General features: G+C 37.8%; 1 protein-coding gene across 1 annotated transcript in view; it reads left to right on the top strand.

Annotated features, from left to right (window-relative positions):
• The first annotated feature begins 7,710 nt into the window (after window positions 1-7,710).
• The window catches only part of LOC307144486 (uncharacterized protein), a 79,904-nt gene continuing 74,930 nt past the window's right edge, over window positions 7,711-12,684 (top strand). Inside the window, exon 1 of the mRNA XM_079846887.1 lies at window positions 7,711-7,736. The gene's annotated coding sequence lies outside the window, so the exon portion shown is untranslated. The remainder of the gene's footprint in view (window positions 7,737-12,684) is intronic.

Raw genomic sequence — 12,684 nt, 5'->3', positions numbered from 1 at the left:
AATTAGTAGATGCACCAGATAAAGGAATTGGGTGTCAATTAGTAGACGCACCAGATAAAGGAATTTAGTGTCAATTTGTAGACGCACCAGATAAAGGAATTGGGTGTCAATTAGTAGATGCACCAGATAAAGGAATTGGGTGTCAATTTGTAGACGCACCAGATAAAGAAATTGGGTGTCAATTTGTAGACGCACCAGATAAAGGAATTGGGTGTCAATTAGTAGACGCACCAGATAAAGGAATTGGGTGTCAATTAGTAGACGCACCAGATAAAGGTATTGGGTGTCAATTTGTAGACGCACCAGATAAAGGAATTGGGTGTCAATTAGTAGACGCACCAGATAAAGGAATTGGGTGTCAATTAGTAGACGCACCAGATAAAGGAATTGGGTGTCAATTTGTAGACGCACCAGATAAAGGAATTGGGTGTCAATTAGTAGACGCACCAGATAAAGGAATTGGGTGTCAATTTGTAGACGCACCAGATAAAGGTATTGGGTGTCAATTTGTAGACGCACCAGATAAAGGAATTGGGTGTCAATTTGTAGATGCACCAGATAAAGGAATTGGGTGTCGATTAGTAGATGCACCAGATAGTAAGGTTGAGGGAAAAATCTGCCACAATTCGTTTTGGATGATATTTTCCCCTTGCTGGTCTCATCGCTGGGTTTCTGGGCCGATCGACTGGATTGTAGGTACGTTGTTGCAGCATTAACATAGCCATGTGGGATTGTGTGCACACAGTCACGTAATTCCAACGCATTGGTTGATAAAGACTGACGAACATTGTGTGTTTGAATTGTATGTTTGTTTGCAAAATGGAAAATGAAAAGTGTATGAATACTAAAGGGTTTAATGAGTTTAAACCTGCCTAATGTTGAAAACGAGTCTGAAAGATGGAAAATACCTGTTAAATAAACAGCTAAGGCTTTAATGGAAAAACTTCACACTTTGCAAAAGTTAAGAAAGGCTAAGTTAAACAAGGCCCAGAAACTAATAGAGTCAATTAACAGGTTAATCTATGATGACAAAGAATATGAACCTGAGCTACGTTTGGCTTTTGAAGATTTTAAGAGGTTATGTTCTGAGGCTAAAGAAGCACATGAGTCACTGTTGGTTATTTTACCTGTTGATGAATCTGAAAAACATGAAATATGGTTTAGAGCAAAGATGATACCAAATAATGGGTTCATTGAACGCGTGAATAAATGGTTATCGGACACGGCAAAAGATCAGAAAAGCTCTGAAGTGGGTGAAGCATGTAGTGATGTTGGTCCTGGAGCAGCATCTCAAATGTGTCTCTAAACTTAGTAAACCCAGCTCACACAGCAGGAGTTCATCTGTTTATCTGGCATCTGCATGTATTCAAGAGGAGGCAGAAAAGGCTGCACTTATGGCACATGCTGCCGCATTGAAAGCAATGTAAATTCCATTCCATGTTGTTCCATGTAAATTCACGGATAATTTGTTGTTTTGTCGTTAGTGAAACTCAATATTGACCTTGTATTTGAAAAAGGATCCTCATAAGAAACAATACTAAAATTCAGAGTCAGTACATTCGCATTTGGAGATCGACTATATTTGACTGACAAAATGGTGGCGGACACAGCTTCCAGCACAGTTTCATGTTGTGTCGAGCCTTCTTAGTGTTTTAAAAATAGCGATTTTTGATGCTTTATTCATAGAAGTGCCCCAAGCACTCCCATTCAAAAGGCAACTTGACCGAAAACTAAAATACGGTCGAACTTAAAAGTGCCGTTTCCATTCTAATTATGCTTTTAAATGATGGGTCACCATCAAAGACTGGATTTCTCTTTTTGGTAAGATACGAGGGTGTCCTTGCTGTTGAGTAAGATCAGATGTTAATTCCTCTTGCGTTTTTATGACTTCAAGCAGGGGATCACCATGAGGAGGAAGAACACAGTTTTACAATGTTAAATGTAAAACTCAGATCTGATAAACTCCATCAGCTGCTCATTTAATCATCTCTGATTTATTAACACTGATTTCCATCAGCAGAACATTAGTGACTTTAACAGACGAACTGAAGCTGTTCAGAACAACAACAGATCAACACTTACTCAATACTCAATATCTACTGTTCACAAACAAATCATAGTATACATTAAAGCAGAAGTTGCTAGAAGTTCAGTCATTCACACAACATGTAAAATCACATTATTATTTGTGAGTTGATAATGAATGACATTCAGTGAATTAAACTGAGAGAATGTCACTTGTTTAAAATAGAAATGAAGGAATTGTAAATAAATCTGTATGAGTGTGTGTTTTCTATTCCTCCTAACACACAGAATATGATCTGCAGTTTTCATCTTTGTCCACTAGATGTCAGAAGTAGATTTGAGGTGAAACTCAAAGGCCTTTAGTTTCAGGATCAGAGACAGTGAAGAGAAATCAGAGAATCTGATCTGAAGCTCAATGAGGATCATCATGTGTCTCATATGAAGCAGAAAGAGACTCTCATCTGATCAGATTATATTACAGGATCAGTCGCATAATCAGATTCATCACATTCATCAGAGAGATCATTACATTTCACAATATAAACTGATTCATATGAGATGAGTGTGAACAGAATAACGGCTGAAAGACAATGTAAACGACAGTTTTATAGTATAGTTATACTGTATAGTATACTGTATGTATAGTTACACTTTAATGTAAACTATGGACTCATATTCATATTAATATTCTGATGATAGAAGAGATACAATAAGACACACCAGATCTGTGATCAATACAGAAATAATTGGTGTAGAAATAGAAATGAATCATCTGATGAATATTTTGTTCAGAAACAGATTCACATCATTGTTCTTGAGCTTCAGCAGTTTCTGCACTTTCTCAAAGCAAGATAAAATGAAACAAATAGTTTCATGAACATAAAGATCATTCTGACTGACTTTGACACGTTTATTCTGTTAGAGACGAAAGATGCTCCTATTAGTCAAAAGCCATCAGTGATTGTCATCTTGATCTGCAATACAGTAAAGAAATAAAGAGCGGTAACACAGTCATCACTGTAATGATAATAATGAACAGGTGATGTAATGTGTTCAGAAGGGTTGTGGGAAAGATGTGGGGATGTCGTGTGTTACAGACGGAAGAAAAATAGGTCTAAAAGCTCAACCAGACCAGACTGTCATGTTTGTCCTTACATGTGTGTGTGTGTGTGTGTGTGTGAGAGAGAGAGAGAGAGAGAGAGAGAGTGTGTGTGTGTGTGTGTGTGTGTGTGTGTGTGTGTGTGTGTGTGTGTGTGTGTGTGTGTGTGTGTGTGTGTGTGTGACAGACTGAAGGAAGCTTTGAAAAGCATTACTCAGTGTAAAGTGTAAAATAGCAGAACTAAAAAAGTTTAGCCGGTTTAACCAGACAAGAGTAAAGGTCACTACACACTGAGTGTGAAAATGTCATTTTTTTGTATCCGTCATTCGGTGGCTCTGAATTGTCAAAACACCTCTAAAAATGGGAAAATAGAATTTTCTAAAAAATTTTATGACGGACGAAAGTTTCGGAGGCAGTGTGTAAACGTGATTGAAACAACGTGAGGTCGTATTTCTTTTTTTAACGTGCGAAAATTTCCGGCAGTGTGTAAGGACCTTTAGGACCTTCAATGTGTATAGTGTGACTCACATAATCCTGTAAGATCAGGTGAGCCAGAGCAACATAGACCTCTGAATCACTAATAAATTGTAAATGTGTTCAGCATTCTGCAACAAATATTTTTCAGATTTTCAAGACTATTCTAAGTGGGAAAGTGAGCACTATATATATTTATATATATTTAGGCTTCCACATGGATTCGGCCGGCATCTGTGATGCTAAGCAGTGTATGTTTGTTCTGAGACATGACTTTGTTTTCCTCACTGAAATTCCTCCACAACTGGCTATATTTTAAAACAACATTCAGACGCATTAAATACTACATTAATGCAATTCTACGATGGCATTCTATGCGTTTGTTGTGTGTAATAAAGCATGTCAATCATCATATGCTTCACTGTTCTGAGCAATGTGTGGTAATTATGTACAGTGCTTAGCATACCCAGGTGAAAAAGAAGTATTAAATGTATTAAAAAAATGTACTTGAGTATGTTTTTAGTACAATACAAATATACTATAATGCATTTTTAATACATTTTACAGTACGTCTTTTTCACCTAACACATGCTAAAGTTGACTAAAAAGAAGAATAAAAAATCATCTTTTGGAAATTGATCTGAATGCCTTAATTTTAAAAAAAAAAAAAGAGGAAAACTCCTTTAAAAACTTTAAGGACACCACTTTTCTTTGTCAAAATAAATGTTCTTCCTTAAAATACAGGGAGCATAAGTAAGTACACCCCTACGTTAAATTTCCATAGAGGCAGGCAAATTTTTATTTTTAAAGGCCAGTTACTTCATGGATCCATGATAATATGCATCCTGATAAAGTTCCCTTGGCCTTTGGAATTAAAAAAGCCGCACATCATCACATCCCCTTCACCATACCTAGAGACTGGCATGGGGTATTTCCATGAGATCATCTGCAAATCAAACCAGCTGTTAGGCTAACTTAAATAAAACCATGCTAATCTCTATGGTGATGTATTGTGATTGGCAAAACATTTGGTAAGTACATGTTACAAGCTTGACCCAAATTCCGCGATTTCAATTCAATTCGATTGCCAATGGACTAAAGGATTGCTCCTGTCTGCCTCGCTGCCTGCTGTGAGTGTGTTTGCCTCGGTGCTGTAAGCTCCGTCTTAGCCTCGTATTTCTTTGTTTTGAACCATCATTTACTACAATTTGTAGTTGTTTATACTACTAAATACAGCTTACCCAACATCTCAGATTAACCTGACATTGCTAGCTTCCGTTACTACTAGCACAGCACGCTAGTAATTCGCTAGCCTGTTAACGCGCCACCCGTGCGCTCAGCTGTTTTTTATTTTTTATTTTATTTTTCTCGCCCGCCCGCGCCTTTGAGTTCATAAAAAGCTCAGGTGAGTAAGAATCAGTCAACAAACACGGTGAGTAATGTCTTGTCCTGTTATTGTCACCTGCACTTCATGTCACATGTTTAGCATTGGCTTCTCTGTTGGCAATATAGGATTTATATGTGATAAATGCAAGGAGACAGTTAGGCTGACGGAGAAGATTTCAGAACTAGAGACACGCATCCAAACTTTAATTGAGGATAGTAGGAGTGCTAGAGCTTCAGATGCTTTGGATGCGCCTAGCATAGTGAACTCTTTACATGAGTCGGCTCCAGCTGAAGTAGAGCCTGCGCAGCCGGGCAAATGGGTGACAGTGAGGGATCGCTCTAGTCGCGGATCAAAAAACCACTCTTCTGTTCCGATTACCATAACAAAACGATTTGCCCCGCTCAGTGAAACACCCACTGAGAGTTCTGTTGATTGTGCCCTAGTAATTGGTGATTCGATTACACGGAACTTGAAAATAGAGACACCAACCACCATAGTCACATGTTTGCCGGGAGCCAGAGCGCCTGACATCAAAGCAAATTTAAAAGTGCTGGCTAATGCTAATCGTAAATTCTCTAAGATTATTATTCACATCGGCACTAATGATGTTCGACTCCGCCAGTCGGAGATCACCAAAATTAATATTAAAGAGGTGTGTGAACTCGCAAGTACGATGTCCGATGAGTGATGAGATAGTTAGTAGATTGTGTTCACTGAATCACTGGCTGTCTGAGTGGTGTCCGCGCAATAATATAGAATTCATAGACAATTGGAAAAGTTTTTGGGGCAAACCTGACCTATTGAAAAGAGATGGTATTCATCCCTCCTGGGATGGTGCTGCTCTTCTCTCTAGTAATATGGCTCATAGTCTTAGAGCTCAAACATGACAATCTGGGGCTCAGGTCAGGAAGCAGACAGACTGGCTAAACCGACCATCTGCTAGCGGCCTCGCGTCACCCAGGTCAGATAAATCCCATCACATAGAGCCTCTTTCACCTAGCTATCATCATATAGAGACTGTGTCTGTTCCCCGAATTTGGAAATCCAAAAAAAACGTTTAAACCCATCTAAGGTTAAAAATTTAATTGATGTTCAACGAATAAAAAACAGCTATAATACAGATGAGCAAATGCTAAAGCTTGGGTTGCTGAATATTCGATCCCTTACTCCAAAAGCACTCATTGTTAATGATATGATTTCAGATAATAATCTAGATGTGCTGTGTTTGACAGAAACAGTTTTACACTTTGATTCTCTCATCTACACAGAAGCAGCTGTTTTCATTTTTGCAAATCATACATTATTACAAGGAAAAATATTAGGTCTTGCAGGTCTTGATAAGCCTAGGGCTTCTATCTATCCCTTTTCGAACTGTGATTATTATGCTAAAAAAAATTTTTTGGTTTTGTTTTTCTGGTTTTTGTTTTATTTTTATTGATGGATATTTCATGTGTTTCTGTCTTTGGTTTAATTTACTTCTTTATTGTTCGAAATAAAGATTTCATTCATTCATTCATTCATATTAACACACGAGGGAAATCATTGTTGTGTCCATGAAGATGTGAAAAAATAGGCATAAATCTAGCTTACACGTTTACCCAAATTATCATACGCCTGTTTAACTGAAGCTAATCTGGGTGTGTTTCTCCATCCCCATACGATGTCACTTCTCTGTGTTTTACGGCCCTGACGAGAACGTCGGTCTCCTCGGCTGTGAACCGCTCCTGGCAAATCCGCCGTTATAATAGCAATCCGCCATGGAACAAGCGCGCCTGCTCTTAAAGGGAATGTGAGATGTCGCTCTGATTGGTTTATTTCACGTTACGCCCAAACCACACCTATGAGTAATGAAGCGACTTCAGACCAACACATTTTAGATTTGCGTCGGGCGCAAGAGTCATTTATCCCGCCGGTATAACAGCAACAGCACCCGAGAGAAAGTTACTTGCGTTTTGCGCTTGATACTTGCTTTTCAGATCGTTAAAATAGGGCCCTCAGTGTAAAATGTCATGGAACTTACTAGTCAATATCCTCTGTATAACAGTTTTCTGTATACCTATAGATGATTATATACAGTCCTGATAGTAAATATTAAGATGGATGGTTTGGAAGTGGTCAAATTTCTAATAAATATTCATGTGCTGTGTGATAATGCATCTAAACCTTTCCATTGTCATAAGGATCAGTTGAGCTCCTCTGGATGATGCATTATCATCTTTACTGTAATTACCTTATTAATAAATAATAATAATAATCAATAAATAATCATTTTCAATGATCTCAACAGCTTTAAAACGAAGAAATGAGTCTGCCTCGACCCAGATTCAGCTCCAAAGTATATATTAGAAGGAGCTCATCCCTGAAATATCTTAATTATGACGGAGAAGAAGGAAGTCAACAGATATTGATTCCTCACCATTAGTGATCATGTGTGTTGATCACATTAAGCCAGAGGAAGCGTGTGTATCTGTGTAAGAGCGAGGAGAAGAGCCGAGAACATTACCACTCTGAGCTGTGTCTATCTGGATGTTTCCTCTTATCTTCTCATCACAATGTGTCTAATTGAGATGAAGTGTTTGTAGTTTTACTGACTGTGATGAGTGTCTGCTAAACTGATACTGAAACTGATCCTGCATCAGCCTATATCAGAAGCCAGAGGAGGAGTTTAACCTTCACACTGTATACAAGCTGAGCTGTTTCAGTTAACGATCTCTCAGCGCTGGATGTCTCCTCTCTTCTGCTCATCACAAGGTAACTAAAACACTTCATCTTTCATTGTTTTGTAAAGAGATTTTTACACTTTATTTAAGGTGTCAGTGTTACAGTGTAATTATATATTTATTATTTTATTTACCTTTATTTTACCAGTAAGTCTCAATGAGATTAAAATCTATTTTACAAGAGAGACCTGGCCAAGGTAGCAGCCATAACCTACAGTAAGACAACATTATAAATACAACAAATTAAAAAATAAAATTAATAATACTATATTAGAACATAGTATCCTCTCAACAAAAACAATCACAAGCCTTCATTACCACTGTCTTTATGATGCCTTTAAATTCACTAATAGACACCAATCTGTCTAGTTTTAGATCTTTTTTAAGTACTGTGTGATATTAAGCAACTACATGTAGGCTACTTACTATAGGGTTAGGGTAGGATTAGGGTTTGGTTGAGGGTAAGTTGCATGTAATTATGCATAATTTACTGTTATTACTATGGTAAGTACATGTCATATATGTAAGGTGTTGGAAACTTTTCCTTCATCAAAGCAGAGACCAGGAGACTTGGTTCTTTCTTCAGCAGGATTCTTTATGAGAACACGAGCTGTCGTAGCTGCAGTCATCAAGTCTATCGCTGTAGTCATCAAGTCTAACTAGGGAAGTAGACATTGTAGTTTATATACATTTCAAGGGGACTGTCATTTTCTCGTGAGAGGCGTGAGTCGTTTGTTGAATGAAACACTTGATACTGTGGACGCATTTACGCCAGTAGGAGAAACAACAGCAGAATTGCTATTTCCTTGATCCACAGCCAGGGTTTACCTAACAAGTTTCTGAACCATGAAGAATTATCTTCAGTCATCTGGTGTAATTTTTCTGAAAGATCAAGAATGTCTTGTTGGATTTTGTTTAAGTTCTCTGTTCAATCCATTAAAGGGATGGTTCACTTTGAAATAAAATTTTGGTATGTTTTAGCTTACCTCAAGGGCATCCATGGGAGCGGCAGTGGTTCATGTAGGTTGTCTACAAACCAGAAGGTTGGTGGTTCAATCCCCGGTTCCACCTGACCAAGTGCCGAGGTGTCCATGAGCAAGACACCTAACCCCAGCTGCTCCCGACGAGCTGGATGGCCCCTGCATGGCTGAATGTGAATGGGTGAATGTGAGGCTATGTAAAGCGCTTTGGTGGCCATAGGTCGGTGAAAGCGCTATATAAATGCAGTCCATTTACCATTTACCATCCAAGATGTAGGTGTCTTTTTTTCCCCAGTAGTTTCAATTTTTATATTTTTAGGTCAAACCGTTTTTGTCTGACAGTCCTATAATGCAGGTCTATGGTCACTGTCTCAAAGAGCATGCACAGAGTCCAAGTTAAACAATTCCCCATCGTAAGTACACATTGATGGCCTAAGACACGAAACGAGCGGTTTGTGTGAGAAAACGAACAGTATTTATATCGTTTTTACCTCTTGTAACACAGCCACGTCCAAGCAGGTTTGGAAGTTTTCTTTAAGGTCCTGTCGGAACCACTTCCCATTTCAGATTCTTGAGATTAATTTGATGATGATGTGATCAGCTCATAAACTTCATCATCTGTGTTGTAGCTTTATGTTCATTATGATTCCAGGAAAGATCATGAGATCATCTCATCCGTGAGTTTATATAGTCAACTATCTTTGTGTTTCAGCCTCTGGTATCACTGTGATCATTTGCACTTAAACTAGTTTCTTTAATTAACATTGTGTGTGACTTCAGTCAGTCAGCAACACAGATTTCCATTTCTTAAAGAAAACAGGCTTGCAGAGCAGCAGAAGAATCAATATTTTAGAGAGATCAGAGTATGTGTGCTTTATCTCGTGCATTCATGGGTTTCTGATTCTACTGAGGATATCAATAAACACTGAGTGAACTTTAAAAGTGAAAGCATCAGATATAAAGCGTTTTCAGATTCAGTCGTCGTAGTTGAGCCGAAGCGTTTGTGAAAGTTAGACTGGTTTTTCACTCAAACTACCATTGTTAGTTAATTGAGTCTTTAAGGTAATTACAGTTTCACACGTTGGATCAAATAGTTTGTCTGTAATCTCAGGCATTTCCTACATTAGATCCACAAGCTTTAAGATGTGTGTTTTTACAGTGAATGAAGAGCAGTGGAAACTTGTGAAACATCTGTCCGTCTGTGTGTTGCTCCACAAACTTCTGCTTTGACCTGCAGACGAAACACACACTCCTGTCAGTAACGTAAGTTCTTCAAGATTTACTCCTAGTTTAATAAACCATTGTACACTTGCAGCTGTGCTGGACTGAATATTCAGAACAACAGCATTCAGAATATTCTTGCTTCTGTGATATTGTTCAAATGGAGGATTTACAAACTTTAATCTTACATTTCACGTATTTCAAGCTCTCTAACATTACACACACCTCCTCTAAAGCAAACTGAGGAAACTTTATTTCAACAGTCACACAGAAAACAAGTTATGTCATATATTTTTCCCTAATGTTTTTAATTGATTAGTAAATAGTAAATTTTTTTTTTTTTTTAACTAATGACTGTTTTGTTATTTAGTGTTGCCTGTCAAGATTTCATGAAACAATGGCAGAACAAAACGCCAGCATCAACGGATCAAGTGGAGTAGATTATTATATCAACGCCAGCAGATCAAGTGGAGTAGATTATGAAGATGAATGGAGCCATCATATTGAAGAGTTTGTCATGAAACATGAGTTTGTAGCAGGAATATTTTTCATGATCATTCCAGCCATTGAGATTGTAATCATGATCTTAACTCTGTTTGCGTTGTGTGCTCTTATCAAATCTGATCAAATCTCCACTCCAGTGTTTGTTATTAATTTGATTCTTTCAGATCTCATTCAGATCATTTGTATATTAATAACGATTTTCATAAGGGATGTGTTTTATGCATATTTGTATAGTTTGATTGTGGGTCTGTATTTTATGGCATGTGTTGCTTTTGAACAATATCTTCAGGTTTCTCCTCCTATCTGGTACAGATCTCATCATTCACTAAATGTCTGCCGTGGCGTTTCTGTGATCATCTGGGTTGTTCCTCTGATCTTAACAGTCACAGACTTTAGCGAACTGACCATACCGATCATCTGTTTAATCCCCTACCCGATAATCATTCTGTGTTTTATTGGCACTTGTTGCGGTCTTTCACGCGCAATATCACTTACTCCTCTAAAGCGCGAACAAATTTTGGGTAGTTTGTTCGTGGTGCTTCTGACTTACACTTTTCTCATTCTCCCCCTCGTAATCATGAGCAATATAATTGATATTTTAGGAGCTCACAACAGTGCAGCTTTTACATTTTTAATGTTTTCTTATTTTCTCATTTCTCTGAACCCACTGGCTGACTGTGTATTGTACATGTTCTTGAGGCCTGAATGAATTGCTGTTGTAGAACTGACACACAGCCGGGACGAACACTCTCGAGACAGTAGAGCAGCGTTTGTCTGTGTTTCAATGCAAATGCCTGCGTCTCATTCACAGACCGCCTGCAGTTCAGTCTAAACATCTGCACTCAATAAATGAAGTCGATGTCATTCTTCTCACTGCACACACCCTTCCTTTCTGTGACATTTAGGGTTATTAGAGATAATTCTTGATTCATAAAACTCAAAACTCAATTGCTCTGTTTGCGGTCCATTGAACACATACGGTAAACAGAGTTTCATTAAAGATGTATTGATGTGCTTGATGTATTGATTCTGCTGACGTTCTGTATCAGCAGGACTTTATCATACGATGGAGAGGAGGGTTGTATAAAGCACGGTTTATTCTCATTAATTCCCCCGATAGACTGACAGATCAACAACATCAAGTAGTTTAATGTCATAGTCTTGCTTGTGCTCCTAATGCATGTACATTATACTCTTTTACCAAATAACTACTATTCACGCTATTATTCACAGCACTTGAATATTGTTAGTTTAACTTCTGTTGTTCTCCTCATTTGTAAGTCTGCTAAGTGATAAAATGTAAATGTATTAAAAAGATGGTTCACTCAAAAATGAAAACTGATAATGTAAATATGCCCTTATGTCGATCAAAAGCTGAATAACTTTCTTTCCGCTGTGGAACATAAAAGACAATATTATGAGATTTCTTTGTCCATACATTAGAAGTCAGTGGACAGTTTCGGGTGAACTATCCCTAAAAAGACTTGATTTAAAGTGCAAATAATATATATAAGAAGAGTACTAAGTTTATATACAAATATTAAGCAGAGCTTACATGGAAATCAGAAGAGAAGTGATTTGTAATATTGTTGTGTCTTTATAGAAGTGTTTCATATATGTCTCATATCGAGTCAGAGACTGTCCTGTATTCAGGAAACAGGAACACGAGTATTCTGGTGTTGATAAAGAGAACTTGAGCATTACTGACGGGACTGTGGAGGCTGGGAAACACTGGCTATAGCCTACAGAATAAATTAAAGGGGTGGTTGATTATGATTTGACTTTTCTAACTTTAGTTAGTGTGTAATGTTGCTGTTTGAGCATAAACAACATCTGCAAAGTTACAACGCTCAAAGTTCAAAGCAAAGGGAGAAATTTGCTTTTAAAGAAATCGCTTTTTAAGGACTACAACAAACGGCTGGTAGAGACTACACAACATTCCTCCCGGGTTAGTGACATCACTAACCCTGTAATTTACATAAACCCCGCCCCCTGAACACGATTTATAGATTATCATGTCAGAATATGCTAATCAATGACTAGAAGATAACTACACATAAGATGCATAAATTCATCAACTAACCATTCAGAAATGTCCTGTTGCTTCTACATGTTTCACTTCTTCTTGAGTCTCTCCATCTTTGTCCGACTCCGGTTTGAACATAAACATTGACATTTCCAGTGCATGTCGGTGTGAGGTAAACCTAACTTATATACATTTAAGGACACAGATATGTTTGTAGAGGTTTATTTCAGGCACTGTTGTCGGTTACT

Source organism: Squalius cephalus, assembly GCF_949319135.1.
Source record: "Squalius cephalus genome assembly, chromosome: 17".
Classification (NCBI taxonomy): Eukaryota; Metazoa; Chordata; class Actinopteri; order Cypriniformes; family Leuciscidae; genus Squalius; species Squalius cephalus.
Note: the sequence above shows the minus strand (reverse complement) of the source record. Positions and strands in the feature narration are given on the sequence as shown.